Below are 16,650 nucleotides of genomic sequence, written 5' to 3' on the forward strand. Positions count from 1 at the left end.
GGGGCTTCTCTAGTTGTGGAGCATGGGCTCCAGGCATGTGGGCTTCAGCAGCTGCAGTACGAGGGCTTAGTTGCTCCATGACATGTGGAATCTTCCCAGAACAGGGATCAAAACTGTGTACGCTGATTGGCAGGCAAACTCTTAGCCCCTGGACTAGCCAGGGAAGTTCTTGATGATATGTTTAGGTGCTAGAGACTGGCTCTAGATTTCTCTGCAGTTTCATTTTGGTACCCTTCCTCTCCTTGTCCCCATCAAGCTGCTGCCCAAGATCAGTAAGCTGGCTTCACTTCCTTTCCTCTTTTCCTGCTTGAGCAAGATGATCATATAATTTGTTTGGCTATGTCATAGGAGGGGTATATCCTGGAATCTGTGGGATGCATCTCTACCTACACTCAATATAGAACTTGCCAGACTTTGTCTCATTCTTGATTCTAGAACTAGAGAAAGATGACGAATGTTACACTGTCAAAAGTTCTTAGCTTTGAAGACTAAAATTAGGCTTCGAGCAGTGGTGAAAGATACGGCTAGACTGCGCGGTCAGTGCGCCTGGATTGAATCTCAGCCTCACTTTCTGTCCCTGTGACCTTGGGCACTGAGCCTCTTGTCCTCATCTGGGAAATACAGATAATGATGGCTTCAGCTTGATAGAGTTTTTTGGTGTAATGAATTAGTATGTATATGCTTAAAATAATGCTTTATTCACATTAGGTGCTGGATATGTGTTATTTATTATTAAAAGCTAGTAAAGAAAACTTATAGAAATGATAAAGACAACTATTTTGCTGGATATAGTGGATGCTGAAGACTAATTAAAAATGACATTTCAAATAAAATTCTCTCACATAAAAAGATGGAAAAAGTAGCAGAAAAGATTTCAAATTTTCAGTTTTCAGTCAGATGTATGTGTCTTATACTGAAGGGAGAAATCTGTTTTGCTTACATTGGAAGCTTGAAACATCCCCTTATGGGCTTATAGAATCCCACCTGTCCTAAAGGAAGGTTCAGATGACCTTTCAATAGCTATTCTTCCCCCTCATCCTTTCCGCAAAAACACTGCTGTGAGAGTCGCAGAAAGACCAGGCAATGTGATGTGTGGCAAAGACCTTGGTGTGAAGGGTCCTCAGGGGTTCACCCCATGTGTACCAAGCACCACCTGAACTCAGGGTCACCGCCTGACCCCGCTCAGCTGTGCAGGGCATGATTCTGATCTACAGAGTAACTTGCTGTCTTTTTTGTATTGAGTTGTAATTAACATACACTATGATATTAGTCTGAGGTGTTCAGCATAACAATTCAATATTTTTATACATTACAAAACGGTCACCACAATAAATCCAGTTACGATCCATCATCATACAAAATTGTTACAATATTATCAACTGTATTTCCTGTGTGTACATTATATCCCCGAGACTTATTATTTTATAACAGGAAGCTTTTACCTATTAGTCCCCTTTACCTATTTCACAAATGCCCCCACCTCATTCCCCTTTGGCAACTACCAATTTGTTCTCTGTACTTATAAGTCTGTTTCTGTTTTACTTTGGTTTTTGGATTATACGTACAAGTGAAATCACATGGTATTTGTCTTTCTCTTTCTAACTTATTTAATTTCGCATAATACCCTCTGGGTCCATCCATGTTGCCACAAATGGCAAGATTTCATTATTTTTATGGCAGTATATATATATACAGTATATTCCAGTATATATATATATATACACACACACACTATATGTGTGTATATATGTGTATGTATATATGCTACATCTTTTGTATCCATCTGTTGTTGGACACCTACTTTGTTTCTGTATCTCAGCTACTGTAAATAGTTTTGCAGTCAACAAAGAAGAACATGTTTCTTTTTGAATTAACGTTTTCATTTTCTTTGGAGGAATAACCAGAAGTGGAACTACTAGGTCACATTGTCATTGCTCAGTTGTTTAGTTGTGTCTGATTCTTTGCAACCCCGTGGACTACAACATGCCAGGCTTCCCCGTCCTTCACTAACTCCTGGAGTTTGCTCAAACCCATGTCAGTTCAGTCAGTGCTGCCATCCAACATCTTATTCTCTGCCGCCCCCTTCTCCTCCTGCCCTCAATCATTCCCAGCATTAGGGTCTTTCCAAATGAGTCAACTCTTCAAATCAGGTGACCAAAGTATTAGAGCTTCAACATTAGTCCTTCCAATGAATATTCAGGACTGATTTCCTTTAGGATTCACTGGTTTGATTGCCTTGCTGTCCAAGGGACTCTCAAGAGTCTTCATCAATACCACAATTCGAAAGCATCAATTCTTCGGTACTCAGTCTTCTTTATGGTCCAAGTCTTACATCCATACATGACTACTGGAAAAACCATAGATCTGATTATATGCACCTTTGTCAGCAAAGTAATGTCTCTGCTTTTTAATATGCTGTCTAGGTTTGTCATGGCTTTTCTTCCAAGGAGTTCAGTTCAGTTCAGTTGCTCAGTCATGTCCAACTCTTTGCGACCCCATGGACCACAGCAGGCCAGGCTTCTCTGTCCGTTACCAACTGCAGGAGTTTACTCAAACTCATGTGCATTGAGTCAGTGATGCCATCCAAACACTTCATCCTTTGTGTCCCCTTCTCCCACCTTCAATCTTTCCTAGCATCAGGGTCTTTTCCAATGAGTCTGCTCTTTGCATGAGGTGGCCAAAGTATTGGAGTTTCAGCTTCAGCATCAGTCCCTCCAGTGAATACTCAGGACTGATTTCCTTTAGGATGGACTGGTTAGATCTCCTTGTAGCCCAAGGGACTCTCAAGAGTCTTCTCCAACACCCCAGTTCAAAAAGCATCAATTCTTTGGCACTCAGTTTTCTTTATAGTCCAACTCTCACATCCATGCATGACTACTGGAAAAACCATAGCCTTGACAATATGGAACTTTCTTGGCAAAGTAATGTCTCTGCTTTTGAATATGCTGTCTAGGTCAGTCATAGCTTTTCTTCCATGGAGGAAGCGTCTTTTAAATTAATGGCTGCAGTCACCATTTGCAGTGATTTTGGGGCTCCCCAAAATAAAGTCTGCCACTGCTTCCATTGTTTCCCCATCTATTTGCCATGAAGTGATGGGACCGGATGCCATGATCTTACTTTTCGGAATGTTTAGTTTTAAGCCAACTTTTTCACTCTCTTCTTTCACTTTCATCAAGAAGCTCTTTAGTTCTTCTTAGCTTTCCACCAGAATTATGGTGTCATCTGTGTATCAGAGATTACTGAATTTCTCCCAGCAATCTTGATTCCAGCTTGGGCTTTGTCCAGCTCGGCATTTCGCATGAGGTATTCTGCATATAAGTTAAATAAGCAGGATGACAATATACAGCCTTGACATACTCCTTTCCTGATTTGGAACCAGTCTGTTTTTCCATGTCTAGTACTAATTGTTGCTTCTTGACCTGCATAAGATTTCTCAGGAGGCAGGTCTGGTGGTATGGTATTCCCATCTCGAAGAATTTTTCTGTTTGTTGTGATCCACACAGTCAAATGCTTTGGCGTAGTTAATAAAGCAGAAGTAGATGTTTTTCTGGAACTCTCTTCCTTTTTTCAGTGATCCAACAGATGTCGGCAATTTGATCTCTGGTTCTTATGCCTTTTATAAATCCAGCTTGAACATCTGGAAGTTCATGGTTCACGTACTGTTGAAGCCTGGCTTGGAGAATTTTGAGCATTATTTTGCTAGCATGTGAGATAAGTGCAATTGTGCAGTAGTTTGAACATTCTTTTGCATTGCCTTTCTTTGGGATTGGAATGAATACTGACCTTTTCCAGCCCTGTGGCCACTGCTGAGTTTTTAAGATTTGCTGGCATATTGAGTGCAGCACTTTCACAGCATCATCTTTTAGGATTTGAAATGGCTTGACTGGAATTCTATCACCTCCACTAGTTTTGTTCATAGTGATGCTTCCTAAGACCCACTTGACTTTGCACTGCAGGATGTCTGGCTCTAGGTGAGTAATCACACCATCATGGTTATCTGGGTCATTAGGATCTTTTTTTCTATAGTTCTTCTGTGTATTCTTGCTACCTCTTCTTTATATCTTCTGCTTCTGTTAGGTCCATACCATTTCTGTCTCTTCTTTGTATATTCTGCTTCTGTTAGGTCCATACCATTTCTGTCCTTTATTGAGCCCATCTTTGCATGAAATGTTCCTTTGCTATCTCTGATTTTCTTGAAGACATCTCTAGTCTTTCCTATTCTCTTGCTTTCCTCTCTTTGTTTGCATTGATCACTTAGGAAGACTCTCTCATCTCTCCAGGTTATTCTTTGGAACTCTGCATTCAGATGGATATGTCTTTCCTTTTCTCCTTTCCCTTTAGTTTATCTTCTTTTCTCTGCTATTTTTAAGGCCTCCTCATTTTGCCTTTTTGTGTTTCTTTCTCTTGGGGGTGGTTTTGATATCCACCTCCTATACAGTATTATGAACCTCTATCCATCATTTTGCAGGAAACTCTATCCATCAGATCTAATCCCTTGAATCTATTTGTCACTTCCACTGTGTAACTGTAAGGGATTTGATTTGCGTCATACCTGAATAGTGTAGTGGTTTTCCCTACTTTCTTCAATTTAAGTCTGAATTTTTCAATAAGGAGTTCATGTTCTGAGCCACAGTCAGCTCCTGGTCTTGTTTTTGCTTTCTGTATAGAGCTTGTCCATCTTTGGCTGCAAAAAATATAATCAGTCTGATTTTGGTATTGAGCATTTGGTGATGTCAGTACCAAAATCAGGAGAGAAACTAAAGAGCCTCTTGATGAAAGTCACAGAGGAGAGTGAAAAACCTGGCTTAAAACTCAACGTTCAAAAAATGAAGATTATGGCATCCAGTCCCATCACTTCATGGCAAATAAAAGGGGAAACAATGGAAACAGGGACAGACTTTATTTTCTTGGGCTCCAAAATCACTACAGATGGTGACTTCAGCCATGAAATTAAAAGAGGCTTGCTCCTGGAAGAAAAGCTATTACCAACATAGACAGCATATTAAAAAGCAGAGACATTACTTTACAAACATAGGTCCATCTAGTGAAAGCTCCGATTTTTTGGTAGCCATATATGGATGTGAGAGCTGGACCATAAAGAAAGCTGAGCGCCGAAGAATTCATGCTTTTGAACTGTGGTGCTGGAGAAACCTCTTCAGAGCCCCTTGGACTGCAAGGAGATCAAACCAGTCAATCCTAAAGGAAATCAGGCCTAGATATTCATTGGAAGGACTGATGCTGAAGCTGAAGCTTCAGTACTTTGGCCACCTGATGAGAAGAACTGCCTTGTTGGAAAAAACCCTGATTCTGGGAAAGATTGAAGGCGGGAGGAGAAGGGGCTGACAGAGGATGAGATGGTTTGATGGCATCACTGACTTGATGGACATGATTGTGAGCAGACCCTGGGGGTTGGTGATGGACAGGTAAGCCTGGCATGCTGTAGTCCATGGGGTCTCAAAGAGTCGGATATGACTGAGCAACTGAACTGAACTGATTTGGTGATGTCCATTTGTAGAGTTGTCTCTTTTGTTTTTGGAAGAGAGTGTTTGCTATGCCCAGTGTGTTCTCTTGGGAAAACTCTGTTAGCCTTTGCCCTGCTTCATTTTGTACTCCAAACTTGGATCAGGTATAATAGGATATTGCATCAAACAGACAAAAATGTCTTAATCTTGATTGTTTAATCTTGCTGCTTTTACCTTTTGACTCTATGGCCTCTAGGCATACTAGCCCTACCCTGTGTATGCAATGGGACACTGTCTTTCTTCAAAATTCTGTTTTGAATTTCCTTTCATTATAAAAAGCCCATGTATGCTGTTAGCTTCATTTCAGGGTTTACCATTTTCCCATAAAAAGACAGATTTCAGATTGCCCCACTGATGAAGTGTGTGGATCTTCTCTAATAGAGAAGATGGAAGAGCTTTACTGCTGCTCATGATTTTTAGGTGTCCTTGATTTGGACTGCAGAAGAGTGATCTAGTGGTGAAAAGCTTGTCCTGTAGAGCCAGACAGAACAGGGTTTATATTTCAGCTCTGTAACTGGTCTTGAGCAAGTTCCCAAACCTTTGTAAGCCTCAGTCTTCTCATCCATAAAATAGGGATGATAATAGGAGTGACCTCACAGGGCTGTTGAGGAGATTAAATGAGATGATATGTACCCAGGGTAGAGAGTGTTGTCTGCCACATGGTAAACTCCCAGGAAAGTTTATTATGTGTATGTTCACTTCACCTTTAACTTTTCATCTTTAACTTTTCACAAACTGAAAAGTTGAGTGAGAGTAAAAGAAAGGTCAGTGTTCTGTTTTAAAAACCTCTGTGGCTAGTCATGTTAAATGGATAGAAATATGAACCTGTAACATAAATGGCACTCTAGGAAGGCTCGCTGTCTTAAATACTATGTAGACCTTTAGTCCCAGCTTTAGTCTGCTTCTTAGCATGGAGAGCCACTAGAGCCTTCTGGGCCTTGAGGATGCCCTGACCTTCTTGGTTGAAAATAAAGATTAGAGTAGCCTGATCTCTGATATTCTTCCACAGTTCATCTCTGGTCATATTCACCAGACCTAGGGCATGTATGTATGACCCTGGACATGTTTCTGGCCTTCCAAGTGAAACCATTCACCTCCGATTGGAACTTGAACATATGTGCCAGGACTCACACCCAGTCAAAACCCAGTTTGAAACTCAAACCCAAGAGACCAGGACTTGCCCAGCCAACATGCACAGTCTTTCAACTGAGGCCACAAACTTACCACCTGATGAAGTTCTAGTCCTTAATGTCTCATGGAAAAAAGAATTCAATGAGAGACAAAGTGATAGGTAAGAAGTGAATTTATTTAGAGAGAAACACTCCACAGAGTGTGTACCATCTCAAAAGGCAAGAGCAGCCTTGGGAGAGACACACTGCTGGGGCAAGAATGTGGGCCACTGCAGGAGGCGAGAGCGACCTCAAAATGTAGTGTGGTTAGCTTTTATGGGTGGCTAATCTCACAGGCTCATGAGTGGGAGGATTATTCCAACTGTGTTGAGGAAGGGGCAGAGATTTCCAGGAATTAGGCCATCACCTACTTTTTGGCCTTTGGGGGTTGGTCTTGGAACTGTCAGGGCACCTCTGGGCATGTCATTTAGCTTGCTGATGTGTTACAATGAATGTATACTGAAGACCAGGGTCTAGTTGAAGTTCACTTGCTTGCCATCTTGGATCCATTTGATTCTAATCAGTTTATGTTGTGTTCTTGTGCTATGTCATTCTTTCAAAGGCTATGCTGTGCCCCCTTCCCTCCCCATTGCACAAGGTCAAGTGTATTTCATAAGAAAGAAGCACCACCAGGCTTTATCCTGCTGTATTTGGCTCTTCAGATGTAAATTATCCTAGCAAAAGAGGAAAACATTGACATCCTAGGATGTGGCTGACTTGTATATCATTTTCTTATTGCTTATCCTGAGAAATTCTCATTTTCATTCAGTAGTGGAAGTTGGGCAAAGGGCAAGAAGACATATTTTGAATTTCCTTTAATTAAAATCAAGGGGAATAATATCATTACAGTACTCTTTAACAAACATTTATTGATGCGCATTGAGTGGTTTTGAATAATTTCATTCATTCAAGTGAATAATGACAGAAAACAGATACAATGAAAGAAAAAAATGACATCAATTAAAATTTATTTGGCTACCTCCTTTAAGAAAGCTGAACATAGCAGATCATTCCGTAGAAGTTCTTTTGCATATCAAATTGGAAACTTAGATATTAAATTCAGTCATCCCATGGTATTTGGGGTGTATTGGTTCCAGGATCACCCACAGATACAAAAATCCTTGAATGATAAAGTTTCCTCATATAAAATGATGCTGTAGTGTTATATTAAGGTAAATTTTTTTCCAGTTGTATTTTTATGTATAGTATATGAAGTCAATATATTGAGATATTTAATGTAGCCAGTAAGTTATTTGGTTATGCTTACTTTTATCACAGCTTTGTTGTGGCAAAGGGGCTTGCATAACTCAAGGAAGCTATGAACCATGCCATGTAGGGCCACCCAAGACAGATGGGTCATAGTGAAGAGTTCTGACAAAACATGGTCCACTGGAAGAGGGAATGGCAAACCACTTCAGTATTCTTACATGAACATGAACAGTATGAAAAGGCGAAAAGATATGACACTGGAAAGTGAGACCCCCAGATCAGAAGGTGTCCAGTATGGTACTGAGGAAGAGCAGAGGGCAATTACTAACAGCTCCATAAAGAATGAAGTAACTGGGCCAAAGTGGAAACAACGCTCAGTTGTGGATATGTCTGATGGGGAAAGTAAAGTCCAGTGCTATAAAGAACAATATTCCATAGGAACCTAGACTGTTAGGTTCATGAATCAAGGTAAATTAGAGGTGGTCAAGCAAAGATGGCAAGAGTGAACATCGACATTCTAGGATTCAGTGAACTTAAATGGATGGGAATGGGTGAATTTAATTCAGATGACCATTATATCTACTACGGTGGGCAAGAATCCCTTAAAAGAAATTGAATAGCCATCATAGTCAACAAAAGAGTTCCAAATGCAGTACTTGGGTGCAATCTCAAAAATGACAGAATAATCTTGGTTCGTTTCCAAGGCAAACCATTCAATATCATAGTAATCCAAACACTTTGCCCCAAACACTGATGCTGAAGAAGCTGAAGTTGACTGTTTCTGTGAAGACCTACAAGACCTTCTAGAACTAACACCAAAAAAAGATGTCCTTTTCATCATAGGGGACTGGAATGCAAAGGTAGACAGTCAAGAGATACCTAGAGTAACATGCAAGTTTGGCCTTAGAGTATTAAATGAAGCAGGGCAAAGGCTGACAGAGTTTTGTCAAGAGAACACAATGGTCGTAGCAAATACCCTTTTCCAACAACCCAAGAGATGACCCTACACATGGACATCACCAAATGGTCAACACTAAAATCAGATTGATGATATTCTTTGCAGCCAAAGATGGAAGAAGCTCTTTGCAGTCAGCAAAAATAAGACCTGAAGATGACTGTGGCTCACATCATCAGCTCCTTATTGCAAAATTCACACTGTAATTGAAGAAAGTAGGGAAAACCATTTAGATGTGACCTAAATCAAATTCCTTATGATTATACAGTGGAGGTAATGAATAGATTCAAGGGATTAGATCTGGTAGACAGAGTGCCTGAAGAACTACCAGTCGAGGTTAGTAACACTGTATAGGAGGCAGAGACCAAAACCATGCCATAGAAAAAGAAATGCAAGAAGGCAAAGTGGTTGTCTGAGGAGGCTTTACAAATAGCTGAGGAAAGAAGAGAAGCAAAAAGCAAGGGAGAAAGGGAGAGATATACCCAACAGAATGCAGAGTTCCAGAGAATAACAAGAAAGATAAGAGGAAAAACACTTCAAAGAAGTAGAGGAAAACAATAGAATGGGATAGACTAGAGATCTCTTCAAGAAAATTGGAAATATCAAGGGAACATTTCATACAAGACTGGGCACCATAAGGGCAGAAATTGTAAGGACCTAACAGAAGCAGGGGAGATTAAGAAGAGGTGTCAAGGATACACTGAACTATACAGAAAAGATCTTAATGGCCAGGATAACCACCATGGTGTGGTCACTCACCTAGAGCCAGACATCCTGGTGTGTGAAGTCTAGCAGGCCTTAGGAAGCATTACTAGAAACAGAGCTAGTGGAGGTGATGAAAATTCAGTTGTGCTATTTCAAATCCTAAAAGATGATGCTGTGAAAGTGCTGCAATCAATATGACAGCAAATTTGGAAAACCCAGCCATGGCTAGAGGACTGAAAAAAGTCAATTTTCATTTCAATCTCACAGAAGGGCAGCGCCAAAGAATGTTCAAGCTACCGTACAATTGTGCTCATTTCACCTGCTAGAAAGGTACTGGTCAAAATCCTTCAAGCTAGCTTAAACTTGAACCAAGAGCTTCCAGATGTACAAGCTGGATTTAGAAAAGACAGAGGAATCTGAGATCAAATTGCCATCATTCGCTGGATCATAGAGAAAACAAGAGAATTCCAGAAAAACGTCTACTTCTGCTTCATTTTGTATGCTAAAGCCTTTGGCTGTGGGGATTACGCAAACGGTGGGAAATTCTTAAGGAGATGGTAACATCAGGACACCTTACTTGTCTTCTGAAAAACCAGTGTGTAGCGCAAGAAGCAACAGAACTGCATGTGGAACAACTGACTGGGATGCACATCGTCACCCTCTTTATTTAACTTCTATGCAGAGTACATCATCAGGCTGTATGAGTCAAGATTGCAGGGAAAATAACAGCAACTTCAGATATGGAGGAGGGCACGGCAACCCACTCCAGTATTCTTGTTTAGGAAATCCAGTGGACAGAGGAGCCTGGTGGGCTACAGTCCATGGGGTCCTGAAGAGTCAGGACACAACTGAGCGACTAAGCATAGCACAGCGCTGCAACCCAGACAACAGATGAGTCAATGGTGGTTCCCTTTATATGGGATTCCCTGGTAGTTCAGCTGGGAAAGAATCCATCCGTGATGCAGGAGACCTTGGTTTGATTCCTGGGTTGGGATGATTCCCTGGAGAAGGGATAGGTTATCCACTCCAGTATTCTTGGGCTTCCCTGGTGGCTCAGATGGTAAAGAATATGCCTGCAATGCAAGAGACCTGGATTCGATCCCTGGGTTGGGAAGATCCCTTGGAGGAGGGCAAGGCAACCCACTCTAGTATTCTTGCCTGGAGAATCCTCATGGGTAGAGGAGCCTGCAAGGCTATAGCTCATGGGGTTGCAAAGAGTCAGACATGACTGAGTGACTAAGCATGCTCAGATATGCAGATGATACCATGCTAATGGCAGAAAGTGAAGAGGAACTAAGGAACCTCTTGATGAGGGTGAAAGAGAAGAGTGAAAAAGCTGACTTGAAACTCAGCATTAAAAAAAAATCTAAGATCATGGCATCCAGTTCCATCATTTCATGGCAAACAGAAGGGAAAAAAGTGGAAACAGTGACAAATTTTATTTTCCTGGGCTCCAAAACCCCTTCAGATGGTGACTGCAGCAATGAAATTAAAAGATGCTTGACCCTTGGAAGGAAAGCTATGACAAACCTAGACAGAATATGTATACCTGTGGTGGATTCATTTTGATATTTGGCAAAACTAATACAATTTTGTAAAGTTTAAAAATAAAATAAAATTTAAAAATAAAAAATAAAAAGCAAAGACATCACTTTGCTGACAAAAGTCTGTGTGTTCAAAGCTATGCTTTTTCCAGTAGTCGTGTATGGATGTGAGGGTTGGACCATAAAGAGGGCTGAGTGCCGAAGAATTGATGCTTTTGAATTGTGGTGCTGGGGTAGACTCTTGAGAGTCCTTTGGACTGCAAGGAGATCAAACCAGTCAATGCAAAAGGAAGTCAACCCTGAATATTCATTGGAAGAACTGATGCTGAAGCTTCAGTACTTTGGCCACCTGCTGCAAAGAGCTGATTAATTGGAAAAGATCCTGATGCTGGGAAAGATTGAAGGCAAGAGGAGAAGAGGATGGCAGAGGATAAAATGGTTAGATAGCATCACTGACTTAATGGACATGAATTTGAGCAAACTCTGGGAGATAGTGTAGGACAGGGAAGCCTGGCATGCTGCAGCCCACGGAGTCGCAAAAAGTTGGACACAATTTAGTGACTGAACAACAACAACTATAGAAATTTAGCCTATGTTTTCTATTCTAAAGTATGGTGGTAATTTTTAATTGTTGATTTTGGGGGATGGTATTGTTGGTTTGTGTCTGTGTGTGTGTGGCACACGCTTAGTTACTCAGTCAAGTCCAACTCTTTGAGACCACATGGACTGTATCCAGCCAGGCTCCTATATTCATGGGATTAGCCCAGCAAGAATGCTTGAGTGGGTTGTCATTTCCTACTCCAGGTGATCTTTCTGGCCCAGGGATGGAACCTGCATCTTCTGAGGCTCCTGCATCTGCAGGCTGTTTCTTTACCACCGAGCCACTTGGGAAGCCCCTATTGTTTACTTCATACTAGATCATCAGACAAGAAAATCCTATCCACTTGATGCTTTTGAGGAATCTATTGTGGCAAAAAGTGAGTAGGACTTATAGTATGGCTGGTGCTCACAAGGTTAGCAGGGAGTAAAGAACGAAACAGGACCTGAGGCGATTTCTCATCCTGGTTTGACTCCTGGCTGTTAATTTAAAAACTCTGTTTAATACAAGAGATTGTCATTTACCTTTAAAAGTTTTTCTGCTCGTAGTATTCTGAAAGTTCTTTTGTTTTTCATTTATATTAAGTATGTAGAAGTAGCCAGTGTTACGGATACATTTTCAAGAGATTAAATGTTATTTCTAGGCTTACCATTAGTAGACTTACTATTTGATTTTCAGCAGTTGTCTAGTTATAAACTTCTCATATTGTATACTTCTTTTGATTTCTACATTTGGAAACACAGAGGAAGTTATTATTTACAAAGAGGTTGACTTGTCTAGTTTTTAAGAATGTCTATTATAAAAGAACCCAGTGTTGAGGTAAAGACCCATCTAAGCTTATGCACTGTTTACTTGCCTTTGAAGTATGTGTTATTTTAAGTACTGAGCTGTTAAAAATAATACAAAGGCTGTTCTGTTATATTATGAATAAACAAGAGCACAGTATTTCAGTGTTGGCAGGTACTTGATTTCCTGGACTCATCTTACAAAATCTTTTATGTGGTGTTTTCCTGTGTAGAATCTAATTGTCATGCTTATGTCTGTCTGTCAGTGTGGAGCATAAAGAGGAGAGGTGACAGGAAGGGCAATTTATTAAGTTTGATACTTACCAACTAATGTACGCTAGGTAATTTCCTTACTTGCATTAAAATAGAATTCTGTGTATATTACAGTATACTTCTAATATTACAAAATCTTGGAATCTTAGTATATTTTAAAAGAAAGATAAATTTTTTTGAACATGGTAATACTCCTTTTTGCCATGTATGCTGAGAAGTACAATTGTGCTCTTTTCTAAATTCATAACACCTTACTGGAGTAGGTAAGAAGCCAGTCCCTTCTCCAGGGAATCTTCCTGACCCAAGGATTGAACCTGGGTCTCCTGTATTGCAGGCAGATTCTTTACCACTGAGCCACCTAGGAAGCCCCTTAAGGATGCTGCTTTGCTATTATTTCTCTAAATCCACTTTAACATATGCAGTAGAGTTACCACTTTTGTCTGTCATTTGTGAAGGTAACTTTTCCTTTTTTAAAAGGATAAAGTTTAAGCTTATTCCACTTATAAAGAGAGGTCATTCTAGAAGCTGTGTTCTCTTTATTTTTAAATAAACTTTTTCTACCTCATTCTTTATTTTTTCTATTCCTAAGGTTTTAAATGTACCTGAAGTCTAATGTCTGTGTTCAGTTTTATTTTCAATAATTTTATCCTTAGTTCTTCAGATCAGATGCTTTCTATTGCTTTAATTTCAAATTCACTGTTTTATTCCTCATCTCTATTCTACTGTTAAGCACCTCCAACAATTTTTTTTTTTCTAAATTTCAGGTATTGCATTTTTCATTTGTAGAACTTATATTTTGTTTATTTTGTAGTTTCTTTCTCTGCTAAAATCCCCTATCTTTTTATTTATTACAAAAATGTCTTCATTTCATTTAGTTATAAAATATTTCTGAATTTTGACACCCAGGTCATCCTAGGGTTGGTCTCTTTGTTTTTTATATTTTGAAAACAGATCACATTTTCCTAGTTACTCATACATTGAATAATTTTACCTTGTACTCTGGACATTGTATACATTACGGTGTGGAAACTCTGGATTCTGCTGTGTTCTTCTGAATAGTGTTGATATTTTTGTTGTAGCAGGCAGTTAACTTGGTTGGACTCAAACTGAAAACTATGAATTTTGGGCAACAGTGAAAATTTCAGTTCAGTTTTCTTAACTGGGTTTTTGCAATATGCCCCATACATGTATAGTTCGGGGGTCAATAGGAGATTTGGACTGGGTTTATATGGAGTTTGGGACTTGCCCAGAAGGCTTTCTCCTATCTGGGATTTCCCTCCCACTTTCCAATGATTGTAGTTGCCCTAACCTCTGTACTAAGATTCTTCAGTCCAGGAATACTGTGTTTCTATTGATGACTTACACCTGTCCTTAGGTAACAGGATAAAAAAATAGAATAAATTAAACTTAAAAATAAAGGAAAACCTACTGCAAGTCATCCATTCTTCCAATTCTTTGACCCCTTGTGACAATCTTGCTGTTTTTATTCAGTCTCAAAAGCTTTCAGGTTTTTTTTTTTCCTATTTTATTTGGAGTTTATAGTTGTTTCATGCAAAAAAGTAGGTCATTGTGAGCGTGTACTCAGCCATACCAAAAGCAAAACTCTTGCTTTCTCCTTAAATTCAAATTTTTATCAATTTCAATGGGATTCAGATGATTAAGACTTAATAGTAAGGCCCCTTTGAATATAAAGTCTATAGAATTTTACCCTATTCAAAATATGTTAGATTACAATTGAGTGGAAGCTAATGTGTATGGCTACAAATGTTTACTGATTCAGCTTTTCATAGATTAATTAATGTTACTAGTGAAAGTTAGCAGCTTAAAATCATTTAAGTATGTTTTAGATTCACTCATGCTCAATAAATAGTCTTATATATCTGTAAGTCTAGAATCCTAATTAAATGGTCATCCTTCATTAAAAAGTAAACATAGAAACAACTCTATGAATTGGTTAACAATATTTCCCACTATATTTAGGTTTGGCTGAGATATGTGGGAAATGTAATTCACTATGACCCATTTGGGGAAAATAAGTCCTTAGCAAGCCTTGTCCAAATGTGAGGAACCAGCTAGGATTATTAAAAATCATTAAGACTAAGTGTTAATATGCCAAAGAAGCTTTTGTTTAAGTAGAAATTAATTTTGCTGTTTTTCTTTTCGTAAGTCAAGATTCTAGAGCCCAAATATCTCACAACTTCTGTTGTTGTTTAGATACTAAGTTGTATCTGACTCTTGCAATTCCATGGACTGTAGCCCACCAGGCTTCTTTGTCCATGGGATTTCCCAGGCAAGAATATTGGAGTGGATTCCTATTTTCTTCTCCAGATGATCTTCCTGACCCAGGGGATCAAACCCGCTTCTCCTTCATCAGCAGGTGGATGGATTCTTTACCACTGAGCCACCAGGGAAGCCCTATCTCAACAATTATCTTTTACTAAGTAAGTTCATTGTTCTCTGACCATGTATCAGTTAGAACCTAACACATCCTATGATAATTATTTTCTTTCAAAAGCATCTGTAACACAGGCCTGATTATATTACTCATGAACTTATTGTAAGGTCAAGTTCAAAGTCCTTGTCTCATCCATTCTCCCTGCTTTTCTGTCCTTGCTCTGGGGAACTCTCCCCACCCTCTTTACATCTCACCAAGGTGCTACACTCTTTCTTGTCTCAGGTGTTTGCTTTGTGTTATGGACTGAATGTTCATGTCCCCTACATCCTACGTTGAAGCCCTAACCCCACTTGGAGTGGGGCCTTTGGGAGGTTTTGGTTTAGATAAGGTCGTGAGCATGGGACCCTGTGATGGGATAAGTGTCTTTATAAGAAGAGACCAGAACTTGCTTTCTCTGTGGTGTGAGGCCATCTGTAATTCACAAGAACCCGACCATGCTCATCTTCAACTTCCAGCCTCCAGGACTTCGAGAGTAAATTTCTGTTTTTTAAGCCAGCCAGTTTGTATACTATGAGAGCCAGAGCTGACTACGTAAGACACCAGTTTTCTCTTTGCTTGAAATGTGCTGTCCTGTCATCTCTACCATTGGGTCCCCATTCCTTCAGCTTCTCTCACTTAAAAAAAAAAAAATTTAAATATCACATCCTCAGGAAGTCCTCTTTAACGATCTAAGCTTTCCATTTCACCTCTCTTTGTTAAGTCAGTCTTATAAACACCCATCGATTATACACATTATACAATAAACCTCTTTTGTAGCTTGCCTCACACAAGTAACCTGTGCCGTATTTGTGTCTTTGCTCCTTGAAGGTTCAAAAGATGATGGCAGAGGCTTTATCTGTGGTGCTTACTGCTAAGTGCCTACTCAAGTGCCCAGTACATGATAACAGTAGGATTTGTTCAGTGATAAAATGAAGTGATCTGCATGGTACTCACATACACGAGTATTGACTGCTTCAGGAAAGGACATCTCCTACAGCATCCCTACGGCTTTCCGAAAAGCACTGCTGCCGTTGAAACAGCTACTAATAAACATTATAATAAAGCAAGACAACTCATATCCTCTTTATGTTACAATTTAGTGCCAGACACTTCTCATTTCATGTAAAAAAAACATGATCTCTGTCACTGCATCTTTTTAGACTGTCAGAATATGAAGCTATGAATTTTGCATATTAGCAGAGTTATTTCTAGAGTCTTTTTGTTTCTTAAACATCTCACGTTAACAATCAGCTATTTAGTCCTCAAAGCTGTCTTAAAAGGCATGTGTCTCTCACTGTTATCCAAAGAAATTGGGTAACTGATTTGAGAATATAGCAGTATTTCAACTTTTTAGTTTATTCTATCTATTCTCTACCTTGAATAATAATTCAAACAAAACAGTTCAAAACTTAAAAGGGAGAGCAATTTTACTAAGTGAATTTCCTGTTTTTTTGAA

This window comes from Bubalus kerabau, chromosome 16 (assembly GCF_029407905.1).
Source record: "Bubalus kerabau isolate K-KA32 ecotype Philippines breed swamp buffalo chromosome 16, PCC_UOA_SB_1v2, whole genome shotgun sequence".
Taxonomy (NCBI): Eukaryota; Metazoa; Chordata; class Mammalia; order Artiodactyla; family Bovidae; genus Bubalus; species Bubalus kerabau.